Genomic DNA, 15,803 nt, shown 5'->3' with positions numbered 1-15,803 from the left:
ATTGTCATATTGATATATATATATGTACACGTATTTAGTTTAAGATTAGATTAGATTTGAATTAAGTTTTCCTCTAAACACACCTAAGCCTATCTGGCTGCATGAGGGATTTCAGGTTTCTGTGTGCTAGGTATTATGTGATCAGCAGGCATCTGGCAAACTACAGGAACTGCCACCTATGTAATGTTCGTTTAAGTGTACTGCCAATGATCACTTATTTTGTGATTTTTTTTCCAGGAAGACGTGCCGAAAGAAATCTGAAAACAAATGATACATCAAGTTCTGATAGAGCCGCTTGATTCATTGGGACTTGAATATCAGCAACCATTCCAATCAAGAAGACATGGTTGCTTTTGTTTGCTTGAGAGATTTTGGACACTGGTGTGGCAGGAAGAACACTGAGACACCGAGTGAGGGAGATTCAGTGCGCTGACTGTGAAAAGTGCTTGACACCATTTACTCAGCTTGGGGGAATCAAAGTCTCATCCCTAACGGTGGGAAAGACTATGTCCCCGTTCGGATTGGAATTTCAAACCCAGACCAACACAAGGAAAGCTCCCCCAATGGAGAAATTTTGGAAATGTGGGGACTGAGGGAAAGGATTCCCTCCCCATCCGTGTTGGAAACCCACAGACGTATTCACAGCGGGGAGAGGCCATTCACCTGCTCGTTGTGCAGGAAGGGCTTCAGTCGGATCAGCCAGCTGGAGACGCACCAGTGGGTCCACAAGTGAAAGAAGCCATTCACGTGCCCCATGTACGGAAGGGGGTTCACTCAGTCAGCTGCACTGCTGACACACCAGTGGGTCCACACCGGAGAGAGGCCGTTCACCTGCTGTCAGTTCCAAAAGGGCTTCACCTGCTCCTCCCACCTGTGGAGGCACCAGCGCGTTCACGTGCCATTGCAGGGGGGATAGAAGGAGCGATGGTCGAGCGCCGCTAACAACCCAGCTCTGGGGACTCTCAGGTTCGAATCCCGTCGCGGCAGATGGCAGAATTGGGATTCGGTCAGTCATCTGGACTTCAGAATCTTAGGATGAAACCGTTTTTAGAGGGCAAAAACCCATCTGATTCATTCATGTCCTTTTCAGTGATGGAAACTGCCGTTGCGCGAAAGGATTCACTCAGTCGTCCCAGCTGCATGCTTTACCCGGCTGTACGAAGGATCCAGTTACAAAGGGACAACTCAACGAACCAATAATAAAGAAAGTGTGGTGGGGGGAGTGGGGGGTGAGTGTGCGCACTTTGAGCTTGAGGTGCTTTTTTTTAAGAAAAGCTACTTTTTGTACACCTTGTGATGTGGAGATCTGAAGCTGTAACAAAGTTGGGTCGCAGTAAAGGTTACCTGAACTTACTGCCAGGCTTAAACTATTTCAGAATCCTGAAGAGGAGTTGTTGGAATCGAAATTTTAACTCTGCTTTCTCTCCACAGATGCTTGCAGTCCTGCTGAGTTTTTCCAGTGTTCTCAGTTTTTGTTTCAGATTTCCAGCATCCACAGTTCTTTGTCTTATTTATCAAATTCAATTCTAGCCCTTCCCAAGTGTCTGGAACTTCATCTCCCTGATCTACAAACTGTTCACTTACCCTAGAAATGACTGCTACCTCCTTATCAAAGTAGACCCCTTTGTTGCAAAATGATTGTTCAATTCTGTGACCAAAATTATTGCATTCGTAATTACTTACACCAGGGACTCTCAATATCTCAGGCCAGAGCACAGCTAGATTATTTCAGACAGTACATTTATGTGATTTGATGCAATTCCCTATTCCTTACTTTGCCAGCGTGTTGCTGGGAATGGAGGGTTTGAATTAAGAAGAAGCTGGGACATTTTTCCAACAGAGCCGAGCAAGTTGACAGATAACTTTATCGAGATTTTTAAAATCAGGAGGGGTATAGATAAGGTGTCATTTCCAGGAGGCTCAGAATATTTTGTTGCTCCAGAAGGTGTAAAAAGGGGGTCAAAGCTTCAACAGAAATCGAGCAGAGCTGAGAACAGACAACATTTAATTCTGTGGGAACAGGGAGATCAGAGGACAGAGAAATCAGGACCTGAAATCCTAGCTGACACCAGACTACCATGTTATCAGTGCTTTGATTAGCAGTGCCCACCCTCTACCTTTACTGAGCCTCTCACTCGACTTGAATGCCACATCTCCCCTCGATATTCCGGATCCAATCCTTGTCATTCTGAAGCCATATCTCTGTAAGGAGTCTCAGATCATAATTATTCTCTTCAATGTGTGCAGTCAATTAATTCGCTTTTTTTACAATGCAGCTTTTAGTTTTATATTTTGTGATGGTTAGAATCCAGTTTTGATTGCTAGTACATTTATTCTCCTTGTCCCTTTCTCTCATTCTCTGGTGTTTGGTTTCCACATCACTACATTGCTCACTGCTCTTGATTTCGATTGCTATGCTAAATTGCCTAGTGTCCAGGGATGTGCAGGTTAGGTGGGTTGACCATGGGAAACGCAGGGTTATCGTTTCAAAGTAATAGAAGGAGTAGGCCATTTGGCCCATCGACCCTGCTCCGCCATTCATTACAATCATGGCGGATCGATCAATCGTCTCAGCTCCTCCTAATTGCATTATCCCAACTTCCCTTAATTCCCTTACCACGCAAAAAAAAACCCATCCAACAGTGTCTTAATGAAGCTGCCTCCACTGCTTCTTTGAGCACAGAATTCCATGAATTTACCATTAACCGCATAGGTCCTGCCCTGAGTTGCCTCATCAAAATGCAACAGCTCATATTTGTCTAAATTAAACTCCATCCACGACTCCTTGGCCCATCGGCTCATCTGATCAATTATAATTTATATTAAACTTTCTTTCCAACCTTACTCCCTAAAAGCTGAAAATCTCCATCCCACACTCTCACCCTCCATTCTCAGTTTGTTGAGTCTAATCACGGATGTCCTCATCCTGAAGGGTTTGATTCATGCTGATTAACAGGCCCACATTCAAGGGAGATCTAACTGAAACGTACAGAACATTGAACGGCCTGGACAGAGTGGACATTGGGAAGATGTTTTCATTGGGAGGAGAGACTAATACCCATGGGCATAGCCTTAGCATAAAGGGAGAATGGAGATTAGGAGAAACTTCTTTAGCCAGAGAGTGGTGAATCTATGGAATTCATTGTCACAGAAAACTGTGGAGGCCAGGTCACTGCGTATGTTGAACATTGAGGTAGAGATGTACAGCATAGAAACAGACTGTTTGGTCCAACTTGTCCATGGTGACCAACTATCACAACCCAATCTAGTCCTACCTGACAGCACACGGCCCCATATCCCTCCAAACCCTTCCTATTCATAGACCTACCCAAATGCCTTTTAAATGTTTCAATCGTACTAGCCTTCAACACTTCCTCTGGCAGATCATTCAATAAACGTATCATTCTCTGCGTCAAAAAGTTGCCCGTTAGATCTCTTTTGTATCTTTCCCCTCTAACGCGAAACCCATGCCCTCTCCTTCTGGACACCCCCACCCCAGGAAACGACTTTGTCTATTTATCCTATCCATGCCCCTCATGATTTTATACACGTACAGTTACGACGTTCAAAAGACATTTGGATAAGTACATGAATACGAAAGGTTGGAAGGGTTATGGGCCAAACACTGGTAGGTGGGACGAGTTTAGTTTGAGAACATACTCAGCATGGACTAGTTGGATGAAGGGTCTGTTCAGTACTGTCTGACTCTGTGACTGATCTGTACTGGTCTTAAAACCATTTTCTTACCTCCCCCTATAAGCATCCACTTCTTTGTTGTTCAAAACTCAGATGAACTTCGCCATGAATATGTTCAATGACCCCACTTCTGAACTCAATTCCTCTTCGTAATATACCACTTGCCTTGCTCATTGCCTGCTGCATCTGCCCGACAACTGGCATTGACTGGTGTGGAGGGACTCTGAGACCCCTTAGTACATCCATACATCATTCCTGATGAAGGGCTTGTGCCCGAAACGTTCACTGTCCTGTTCCTCAGATGCTGCCTGACCTGTTGTGCTTTTCCAGTGCCACATTTTTCGACTTTCACCTCCAGTCCTCACTTGCTCCACATTCCAACATATAATCATTTTAACAATGCACTACTTTTTTTTTTAAACAGCAAAGGCTATAACTTCACATTGCAGCACTGCACTTGTCATGTGTTTGCCAATTGAGACACAGACCTGGACCAACTTCGGGAAGAGGCAAAAGACTGAGTTCTGAACAAAAACCGTAGCACACTCAAAACGTCAGCTCTGTTTCCCTTTCCACGGATGCTGCTCGACCCGTTGGCTTTCTGCAGTATTCGCTGTGTTTGTTCGACACAAATGCTGCTTTCCATTAAAGAACTTCAATCCCTGTCCTCTGGTAACTTACCCTAGTCAGTGGCAATAGGTTCTTCTGATCATTAACCTGCCCATTCACACCACGTCTTCTCCCATCATTGCCAACAGCCCCTGGAAATCTCCAGTTAACCTTCTTTGCTCCAAAGAGAACATTCCCAAACTTGGGATTGGAAATTGCTCATCCCTGAACATGATGCAAATGTTACAATGGGGAAGAGGTTTTGTCAAAATATCGTCAGTTAGCAGGTGGAAAAATGTTCAGGAAGTAAAACAGAAATCCCAGTCTCCAGCTTTGTGAATCTTTCGAAACTCTTTGGGAAGTGGAATTAGAGGAGAATGAAGGATGAACTGACGGACTGAGCAGAGACAGTCCAGACACCATCCCCTTGTTTAAGAGGCTGATTGACTCTGATATTCTCGGGACCTGAACTGACCCGAGACATTGAAAGAATTCTCTGCACATCAGGAAGTCAAACCCCTTCTCGGCTCGGGGCCAATGAGAAAATTCAGGAAGAGGCAAAACACTGAAAGGCTCGGAGGGCGATGGCCCCGGTGGTGGAGAGCTCGTTCCTCGTGACATGGATGTGCCTGCAGATGGTGGGATCAGGCTGTCCCCATGTCTCCACAATGAATGTCCAAGGCTTTATTATGGAAAAGTAAAACTGATAGAAGACAATGGTAATTTTGGGCGGGGCGGGTTGAATTATGAATTGATTAGTAGGTTCCTCAAAGACACTGTGCATGCGGCGCTTGGACCTGTCTCTGTGGCGCAATTGGTCAGCGCATTCGATTGTTAACCGCAAAGTTGGTGGTTCAAGACCAACCAGGGACGGCGTGTTCCTTGTTCTCGCTCCTACCGCTTTCTTGGCTACGAAAGTGCACGTTTTTAATGGTGTCAGGAAAATGTTTCCCAAACGGAAATCTATTCCACTGAGGCAGCACAAAGGGGTTTCTGAAATGATTGAATTTCTAACATAAATGACTGCGGATGCTGAGAATCCGAGACAGAAAGCGAAACTGCTGGAGAAACTCAGCAGGATTGGCTGGACCTGGATGAGGAAAAAAACGAGTTCTGAAATGTTGTCTCTGATTCTCTTTCCACGGATGCTGCCTGACCTGCTGAGTTGCTCCTGCAATTTCTGTTTTTGTTTTTAACTGAACGTCCATTTCATCTACCGGGATGAAACACGCAGACTCGCCATTTGCAGATATTTAACCCTTTCGAAACCTGAGAAGTGATTGAATTCAAACAAACTCTGCAATGATTCACTCTTTCTAACCTCCACAAGCAGAGAGACCTGGGAAATGAAGCTGTCAGTGTGGTTCTGTATTGGTGGGCCGAGTGGTGAATGCGATGGACATGAAATCCATTGCGGTTTCCCCACGCAGGTGTGAACCCTGACGACTACAGTTGAGAAACGACGTCAAAAAGAAAGGCAGATTGCTCCACGGTTTTTTTAAAGATGCAAATCAGTGGAGGGGTTGAAGTATTTCAATCACATTGGGACTGGTCGGGAATTTGTCGCCCACTGCCTGTGAGGGTGGAACAAGCAGATACCCATAGAGCTGCTATTGAGGCGATGAGCCAAGAGTTTGGAAATGAGATCGAACAGTGAGGGGCGTGAAGTCGTAATCGAAGTTAAGCAGGCACCTGAGGACAAAGGCGTTTTATTTGCCAGTGAAAGATACTGCTTCGCAAAGTTGGGACTATGGAAGGGAAGCAGTGACGGTGATTATCTTTGGCTGTTCCTCTTGTGAATGTTCCCATTGCTGCGCATGTCCGTGTTAACGTCAGAACTCTGCAGCATGGCGGCGTCAGATCCGCACAGTGACAGGGGCGCAATGGATGACGCATCTGACTCCACCTACCTGTTTGAAATGCAGCTCACAGCTTCTTCACACACCCCAATTCATTTTTCTCATTGTCCTGAAGCCGGCATACGGTTTGAATTCCCGAACTGCGGGAATGAGACTCTTTTCACTGTGTCGCGTCAGTAAGTGTCCCTGAGAACATCTGAGTCAACTCACAGCGCTGTCAGAGGAGGGGAAGCTGAAATAGTCCCACACGCTGCTCACGGGCACATTTCACTTTTCCCAACTCACCGCCCCAACACTGCGGCTCTTGGGAGTGGAAAGGGAACAAACACCAAACCCAGTCTCAGCTTTGTAAATCTTCAGGAAATAAGAAAACTGTTCATCCCTTCGGGTCTTCCATCCTGGGCTGACAGCGTTGATTTTAAATGGCTGTCCAGTCAGTGCCGATTCGTTTTGGCTAAAAAAAATCTTCCTTTTCTTATCCCAGCATTTCTTGCCGCAGAGAACTGTGCGGCAGAGTTCATGTATATATTTCCTTGTAAAGTATTTTGTAAATAACATTCGTTTGCTGGTTGTTTGTATCGGGTATTTCAGGTTCATTAGCCCCTGTTTAAGTATGTTGGGAGGTTTGTGGGCAACCATGCTGCTGAGAGGTTTGAATTGTCTGGACATCATTTCCCAGATGTCTTTAATGTAAAGTAATGTGGCTAAGGTTTCTGCAGACGTTGTGTCTGCTTGTGTCAGTTTGTTGATGTGAAATCGGCACACTGGGTTTATTGGGGAGGCAAAAGTGAGGACTGCAGATGCTGGAAACCAGAGTTTAGATCAGAGTGGTGCTGGAAAAGCACAGCAGGTCAGACAGCTTCCGAGGAGCAGGAAAATCGATGTTTCGGGCAAAAGCCCTTCATCAGGAATAGAGGCAGGACCCCTCCAGAGTGGAGAGATAAATTGGGGGTAGGGTGTGCTGGGCCGAAGGTAGCAAAAAGTAAAATAGGTGAATGGGGGTGGGGATGGAGGTGACAGATCAGAGAGGAGGGTGGAGCGGATAGGTGGGGAGGGAGATTGGCAGGTAGGACAGGTCATGAGGATAACGCTGAGCTGGAAGGTTGGAACTGAGGTAAGGTGGGGGGAGGGGAAATGAGGAAACTGGTGCAGACCACATTGATGCTCTGGGGATGAATGTATCCGAGGCAGAAGTTGGGACGTTCTTCCTCCAGGCATCGGGTGGGGAGGGAGCGGCGATGGAGGAGGCCCAGGACATGCATGTCCCTGGCAGAGTGGGAAGGGGAGGTTGAAATGTTGGGCCACAGGGCAATGGGTTTGATTGTTGCGGGTGTCCTGGAGATGTTCCCTCAAACGCTGTGACTTGACTCTGCGGCGGGGCTCCAGTCTCCCCAATGTAGAAGAGACCGCATCGGAAGCAATGGATACATGAACTGACATTGGTGTTAGCCTTCGAACTTCGTGACCCGGGTTCGAGTTCCGGGCAGGGAAGCAATTTTCAGGAGAGCTGTCAAACTTTGCCTGTGTCTAGCTGGTGGTCTAGTGGTTAGGATTCGGCGCTTTCACCGCTGCGGCCCGGGTTCAATTCCCGGTCAGGGAAGCAATTTTCAGCGTGTTGCTTGGCTATCCATTCTCCTTAAAAGCGCTGTACAGTTACTTATTGGTCTTCGTAGTCACTGGGTGCTGTCGTGTTTCGTTGAAACAGTGCCCTCGTTCAGATTTGTTTGTATGTGTAGAGATGATTACTTCTGTAGCTAAGTACTTGGTTCGCGTGTGCTGTTTTCCTGTAGAGGCTGTTTTGAATTTACCATTGATTGTTCGGTCGACTGTGACATCTAGAAATGGCACTTTGTGGTTGTTCTCCTCTTTTGTGAATTTTATGCCAGGAAGGAGATTGTTGATGGTGTTGTACGTTTCCTCTAATTTGTTTCATTTTTTGATGACAGAAGTGTTTCATGGGCGTTTCGTTGATTTGTTTGTAGGGCTTGTTACTGAATATGAAGTGGGTGGTAAGGCACAGTTCCACGAGGTTGACAGTGTTATCTTTGCTGCTGAAGTTGGTTCTGTGTTTTTGTCTTTAGTTCTTCGAGTAGTGTCTTCAGTTTTCTTTGGCCACGTTGATGTTAATGGATGTGAACAGGGCTGTTATGTCAAAGGACAACATTATTCCATCCTCTTCTATCTTCGTGTCTTTGGTGTTCAGGAATTCTTGGATGGAGTAAATGGAGTGGCATGAATCTTCGACTTGGTGTTTTAGTCCTCAGTGGAGGCCTTTGACTAGTCTGTATATTGGTGTTCCAAGTCGTGAGACTATGGCCTGAGGGGGGCTCCTAGTTTGAAAAAGAGGAGAACAACAACAAACTGCATTCTTAGATGTCACAGTAGAGCGAACAGTCAATGGGGAACTTCAAACTAGCATCTACATAAAAACAACACACACAAACCAAATACTTAACCACAGAAGCAATCATCCCAACACCCACAAACGAAGCTGCATCAGGACATTATTTCAACGAGCCACTACACACTGCAGCACAGAGAAACTACGAAGACCACAAGAGAAATACGTATATAGTGTATTTAAGGAGAATGCGTCCCCAATAAACCCATTCCGCAGATTTCTCACTGATGCTTCCAAGCTCACTCTCAAAAATTCGGTTTGTCCCTCCATTCTTTCCTGTTTGTTTTTTGTGGGTTTTGAAAGCGTTCCCAATCCTCTGAATGAGTATTGGAGTTGGGAAGATAAAAACAATGACTGCAGATGCTGGAAACCAGATGCTGGATTAGTGGTGCTGGAAGAGCACAGAAGTTCAGGCAGCATCCAAGGAGCTTCGAAATCGACGTTTCAGGCAAAAGCCCTTCGTCAGGAATAAAGGCAGTGAGCCTGAAGCATGGAGAGATAAGCTTATCTCTCCATGCTTCAGGCTCACTGCCTTTATTCCTGACGAAGGGCTTTTGCCCGAAACGTCGATTTCGAAGCTGCTTGAATGCTGCCTGAATTGGAGTTGGGAAGTTATGTTGTGGCTGTACAGGACATTGGTGAGACCACTTTTAGAATATTGTGTGCAATTCTGGTGTTCCTCCAATCAGAAGGATATTGTGACATTTGAAAGGGTTCTGAAGCACCAATGGGTCCACAGAGGGGAAGAGGCCCTTCTGCTGCCCTGAGTGTGGGAAGGCCTTCAGTGATTCCTCTGCCCTGCTGACGCACCAGTTGGTCCACACCAGGGAAGGCTGTTCTCCGGCCCCAAGTGCGAGATGGCCTTCAGCAGTTATTCCCACCTGTTGAGACACCAGTGGGTCCACACTGAGAGGCCGTTCTTCTGCCCCAACTGCAGGAGGGGCATTGCTCTTTCCTCCGACGTACTGGCCCATTGGTGTGTCCAAATGGTAGAGAGGTCGTTCAGTTGCCTATGTGCAGGAAGGCCTTCAGCAATTCCTCGACCCTGCTGAGGCACCAGTCTATCCACACCGGGGAGAAGCCGTTCTCCTGCCCCGAATGTGGGAAGGTCTTTACCTGCTCCTCCACACTGCTGAATCTCCAGCTGGACCACACGGGGGTTTGGTGGTGGGGTGGGGGGTGGGGGGGGAGAGTGGCGGAGGAGGGGAGGCCATTCTGCTGCCCTAAGTGTGGGAAAGCCTTCAGCAATTCCTTTGCCCTACTGAAGCACCAATGTGCCCACACCTGGGAGATGCCCTCCAGCTGGACCGAGTGTGGGAAGAGGTTCATGTTTTCCTACAACTTGCGGAAGCACCAGCGGGGGCACCAGCGCTCCCAGCAATCAGATCCTACCAGTGATGATGCCTTCAGTCACCTCCCAGGTCTGAACCTCCTGCCAGTTCTGACAGTGGGTGCAGTGGGAGAGTAGGTGGGCTGTTTTAGTCTTCTGCTGGACTGCAATTGCCTTCCTGACACCCCACAATCACAACTCCATGATGGCTCAGGGTTAGCACTGCTGCCTCATGGCACCAGGAACCCAGGAATAATTCCACCCTTGGGAGTCTGTGTGCAAGTTAAGGAGGGTAGGAAAATGGATCTGAGTGGGTTAGTTTTCGGAAGATCAGTGCAGATGTGTTCGGCTGAAGGACCTGTTTCCACATTGTGGGGGTTCTATGATTCTGTGAGCTTTGCCTTCAGTGGACACTGTTGCTCATTGAGCTCGGGACTGCACATTGCCAATGAAATGATCCAGAGAAACCTAAGATCACAGACCATCGGAGAAGATGTTTGGCCTACTCTGCCATTCGTTAGTAACAGAAGTATTGGATGAGATTAGCTACAGTGTGGAAACAGGCCATTCATTCAAACAAGTCCACATCGACCCTCCGAAGTGTAAACCATCCAGACACATTTCCCTCTGACTAATGTACCTAACTCTATGGGCAATTAAGCATGGCCCATCCACATGACCTGCACATCTTTGGTTTATGGAAGAAAACAGGACCACCCAGAGAAAACTCACTCAGACATTGGGGGAAAGTGCAAAGTCCTCACAGACAGCCACCCAAGGCTGGAATCAAATCTGGGTCCCCAGCACTGTGAGGCTGCAGTGGTAATCACTGAGCCACTACATATTGCAACCCGAAGTTGGCAAGCCAGGGGTTGGGAGAATACAGCAAGCCAGGCAGCACCAGGATGTGGAGTAGTCAGCGTTTTGGGTATTAACGCTCCTTCAGGACTGAAAGAGTGACTTATCTATGAGAAAAGATTTACATGAATGTTGCTGGGGGTTGGAGGGTTTGAGCTGCAGGGACTGGCTGAATAGCGTGCGGTTGTTTTCACTGGAGCATCGGAGGCAGAGAAGTGACCTAATAGCGGTTATATAATCATGAGGGGCATGGACAGTGTAATAGACAATGTCCTTTCCTTGGGTAGGGGAGTCCAGAACTAGAGGGCATAGGTTTAGGGTGAGAGGCGAAACAAATTAAAGGGACAACTTCTTCATGCAGAGGATGGTACATATATGAAATGAGCTGCCAGACTATATGGGTCAGGTGCTGTCAAATGGGAGTAGATTAATATAGGATATCAGGTCAGCATGGACAAGTTGGATCGAAGGGTCTGTTTCCATGCTGTAAGTGTCTCTGACTACTGGTCCTGATGTAAGTTTAAAATAGAGTCCAAGTAACTTTGAATAGTTCAATCTTGTTGAGCTCACCTCCTGAAAAGTTTCAGATGAATCCCTCTGAGAGATACTGTTTAAACATGCTGAGTTAGACAAAGTATCCCATCAAGTTCAACACAAACCCAGAGTTGAAGAAGTCAGAAGTCAGAACACCAAGGGGACCAAAACTGATCACAATATTCCAGGTGCGGCCTCATCAACGTCCTGTATAACTACAACATAACTTGCCAACATCTATACTCAATTCCATAGCTGATGAAGGCCAGTGTGCTGAAACCTTTCTTCACTGCCTTGTGTACCAATGTAATCAGAGATATAGAACCTCCTTTAAACTGATCCACAATCCAGCTGCTGGGAGCACAGAAGTAGAGAATTGCTGCGTGAGTGTGCTGGGTAGATAACCCAGAGGTCGATGGGTAAAAACCATGTGATTCTATTGCTCAATGTCTCTGTCAGCTGCTTTCATATACAAAGGTTCTCTGTTCTGCATCTTGCCTTTGCATCTGTTTCCCAAAGCTTCTTCAGTGGAGGCGTGGCCGCTGGAGCCCAGGAGTTCAACAACCCCCCGGCGCTGGAGGATGGCCCAAGCTCCAAGAAGCGAGGGGGGGGGGGGGGGGGGGGGGAGGGGGTAAGGCTGGAAGCTGGATTTGCTCAATGCTTGTATTTTTGACTCATTTAAATGGTACCTTCTGTATGGGGCTATGGTTTACATTAAATCCGAAGGATCATATCAGAGTGTTTATATTTAGCAGTGGTCGTTGGTAAAATGCACACTCTGGGGGAGCACTTTCTATGATGCTGCATTTCTCGCCTTCTGCCCTTCCCCCATTTCTTATCTCCCATCTTGATTTTATATTTTTTTGGTCAAATTTAATTTCAGATTAATCAGACTTGTGATTCACTGTGTGCTATTAATTTGTTTGTTCGAATATTTCAAGTCAACATTAATGCTGTAATTTAATTTCTGATGTCAGAGTTAGACATTGAATGTGCAGGTGTGAATACCAGTAAGTTGTGAAAATAAATCAAGAACTTGTGGTTTTTAACAAAAAGAGCAGTTCACTGATATTCATGGCATCGTCTCATTTGGGAGTGATGATTCAAATCTGACCAACAAACCGTTTCATGCAGTCATCCAATTGAATAAAAATTTTCTTTAATTTAATAAAAGAAAATAATTCTGGCAGGCTAAGATTTATGCAATCTATTTATAAGATTATGTCCATTGCTCGCAATATGGTCTCAACCACATTGGGGAAACTGGATGCCAACTAACCGAATATTTCAGGGAACAACTCTTGGACTCTAATTCTAACCGACACACCGCCCTGTGGCTGAACACTTTATACCACCCTCCTCTAGCTTATCTCTCCACGCTTCAGGCTCACTGCCTTATTCCTGATGAAGGGCTTTTGCCCGAAACGTCAATTTCGCTGCTCGTTGGAAGCTGCCTGAACTGCTGTGCTCTTCCAGCACCACTATTCCAGTATTTGGTTTTCAGCATCTGCAGTCATTTTTTTTACCACTTTAACTCCCCCTCCCATTCCACCAAGGACATGCAAGTCCTGGGCCTCCTCCACTGCCAACCTCTTGCTACCCGACACGTGTAGGAAAAACACCTCAACTTCTGCTTTAGGACCCTCCAACTACATGGTATCAATGCAGCTTTCATCAGTTTCCTTATTTCCTCTCCCCCACCTTGTTCCAAATCCAACCTTCCAATTCGACACCAACCTCTTGACCTGTCATACCTGTCCACCTTGCTTCTCACCTATTTACTTCACCCTCATGTCTGACCTATCACCATCAATCCCTACCTCCATCTACCTATTGAACTACCAGCTGCCTTCCCTCCAGCCCCACTTCCTTCCCATTTATCTCTCAGCCCCCTTGGGCCACCCTTTATTCCTGATGAAGAGCTTATGCTCTAAACCAAGACTGTGATGAAGCAACATCCTCAACAAATAGGAAATAGCTCCCAAGTCAGATTTCATCCCCTCTTCTGTTTCCCAGTTCTTTCAGAAATAAGGAATGTCTTTTTCTTCCACTAGAAAGTGGTCTTCCACTTTGCGCTGTCTGAAGTGTTATCCCTCACCACTACTTCAGACACCTTTTAAGAATCCTTTCAACCTGTTTTTCTAACAATTGTGGAGGTGACCAAAAGCAAACATTTCACTCCTCCTCAATGCCCCATTTCTCCTCCTATGAGCCATTTTGTCATGTTGTCTATGTTACAAGCAGCCGAGTGCACTTGGTTTCTGAATTGAAATTTGGCCATTGAAGTGAACAGGATTAATATTTATCGATGGTTAGCTGAGTTTGCACTAACTGTAATTTTCCATCAATATGATGTATTTTGTTCCACCAAAACTGGAAACAATGATCTGTGTTTATATTGCAGTCGGATGTAGAAAATCATCCCAGCGATCTTCACGTTATTATAGTTTACTGAGACCATAACATCATTACGTGGCAGTTTGATGTGACTAAAACCTGGATGGAAATCTCTAGATTATGTTGTAAAAATATCGGTATAATGTTATTCACACTGCGCTGTCACCAACTGAACGAAGCGGCTGTGTGTTTAAATCCCGTGATGAACAGTTTGTGTTCGACTTCTCACATTGCGGGGAGCTGAGCATTTACCCAAACAATAGGCACACCACCTCCCTGACAGAGTGTTCACAAATCAAACTGACAGCAAAGATTCACATGTGATCGAAAGCTTCTGCAAAGAACTTTCGATATAACCGACGTACTCCTTTCTTCATTTGAAATGTTAGACGCTGATTGCAGTGAGCCTGACGTGATTTGAACACACAACCTTCTGATCTGGAGTCAGACGCGCTACCGTTGCGCCACAAGCTCACAGAGGACCCACGCGCTCTATTGATGCTTAAGGGAAGTGATCGCACTACAATGATTTTACGTTCATGTCTGTTCTGTTTCTCCCCCTTCTCCTTCTGTCTCTCGAAACAATTTCCAACTCTCTCTCAATAAAAATCTGAAAGAACTGCGGATGCTGTATATCAGGAACAAAAAACAGGAGTTGCCGGTGACCCTTCCACAGAACAGATGGTGATTGGGAAAATGTCGGTTTATATGCAGGAGATATTGTGGGAGGAAGGGAAGATCAGGACAGAGCCCAAACCGAAGGAAGAACTGTTGGACAGAAAAAGGTGTTGATAACGATCTGCGTGGAGTTGGGGGTGGGGGGGTGGGGGTGAATAACTGTTAATGGACACTGTTCGTGGTTAAGTAGTGTGGAATGACAGACTATGTGATAACAAGGCTTGGCGTGTGCGGCAGGGACGAGGATACCATGGAGTTCAGGCCTTAGAATTATTGAATTCGCTGTTGGGACCGGAGGGATGCAATGTCCCCAAGTGTAATATTCGGTGCTCTTCGTTCTTCTGGTGCTGAGCTTCGCTGGAACACAACAGCAAACCTGAGACAGAGATGTTGGAAGGGAACAGGGTGGGGTGTGGAATTGGCAGGCAACTGGAAGCTCAGGGTCTTTTTTGCAGGCAGAACGTAGATGTTCTGTGCAGCAGTCACCCAGTTTACGGTTCGTTTTCCCCAATGTAGATGAGCCCATATTGTGAGCAGCAAATGCAGTAGACTGGGTTGTGGGTAGTGCAGGGAAAGTGCCACTTCACCTGGAAGGTAAGTTTGGCCCCTTGGATAGCGAGGAGGGAATAGGTAAATGGGCTGGTGTCACACATTCGGCACTTGCAGGGGAAAGTGCAATTCAACCTGCAAGTTTACTTTGAGAAAATCCTGGACTTGAACTCCCAAGTCTCTTTGCATTTCGGATTTCTGCATTTTCTCCCCATAATCTTCTGTTCAAACATTGACTATCTATGTCAGGACAGCACCAGTGATTTCCTGACATATGGATTGTATTTGGGGATATCAAGGAACGTCAGGAACTGTGAGTATCTCAGGAGCAATCGTTATTCCTGGGGGAGGCAGAGAGGAATGTGGTGTGATCCTGTAAACTCCAGAACTTTGATAACTTCATGAGTCAGCAATAACTCCTTCTGGACCAAGAAACGAAAGGGACAATGAGAAACCGCTACAAGGGAGTTCACAAATAACATACATTAATTATCACTGGGCAGGAGGAGGCAAAACAATGAGCTGTTCCTTTGGACAGATGAGATAATGGTGTTTAATAACTGTGTGACAGAAGGACAATTAATTCTGTCTGTAGAAGGAATGCCTTGGCGTAAAGGGGTTAATTGCAGGACAGGCTGTTTCAAACAGGTGGAAAACCCTCAAGGATAAGAAGGCAAGCTACAGACCTGAGGTTTCCAGAAGTGTGGGGAGGTGGTGTCAAAATCTAAAGCCTAGCACACTCACGCAGCATTACTCTGCTTCTGGGCTCTCAGCAGCTGGATTCTGCATCAGTTTAATGTAGGTCCTATATCTCTGACAACATCGGTACACAAGGTAGTGAAGAAAGGTTTCAGCACACTGGCCTTCATCAGTTAGGGAATTGAGTACAGAT

At 46.2% G+C, this 15,803-nt stretch overlaps 2 protein-coding genes and 1 non-coding gene across 3 annotated transcripts in view; 1 reads left to right on the top strand and 2 right to left on the bottom strand.

The window, feature by feature from the left end:
* Nucleotides 1-15,803, top strand: part of LOC140460630 (uncharacterized) — a 569,010-nt gene that overhangs the window by 193,549 nt on the left and 359,658 nt on the right. The gene's annotated exons all lie outside the window — the stretch shown is intronic.
* LOC140460632 (uncharacterized) overlaps nt 1-15,803 on the bottom strand; it is a 1,198,404-nt gene that overhangs the window by 1,024,668 nt on the left and 157,933 nt on the right. The window lies entirely within an intron of this gene.
* On the bottom strand, nt 14,087-14,158 carry trnaw-cca (transfer RNA tryptophan (anticodon CCA)). The gene has a single exon. It is a non-coding gene; the product is annotated as a tRNA-Trp (tRNA).

This window comes from Chiloscyllium punctatum, chromosome 36 (assembly GCF_047496795.1).
Source record: "Chiloscyllium punctatum isolate Juve2018m chromosome 36, sChiPun1.3, whole genome shotgun sequence".
In the NCBI taxonomy this organism is placed as follows: Eukaryota; Metazoa; Chordata; class Chondrichthyes; order Orectolobiformes; family Hemiscylliidae; genus Chiloscyllium; species Chiloscyllium punctatum.
This window is presented reverse-complemented; position numbering and strand designations above follow the sequence as displayed.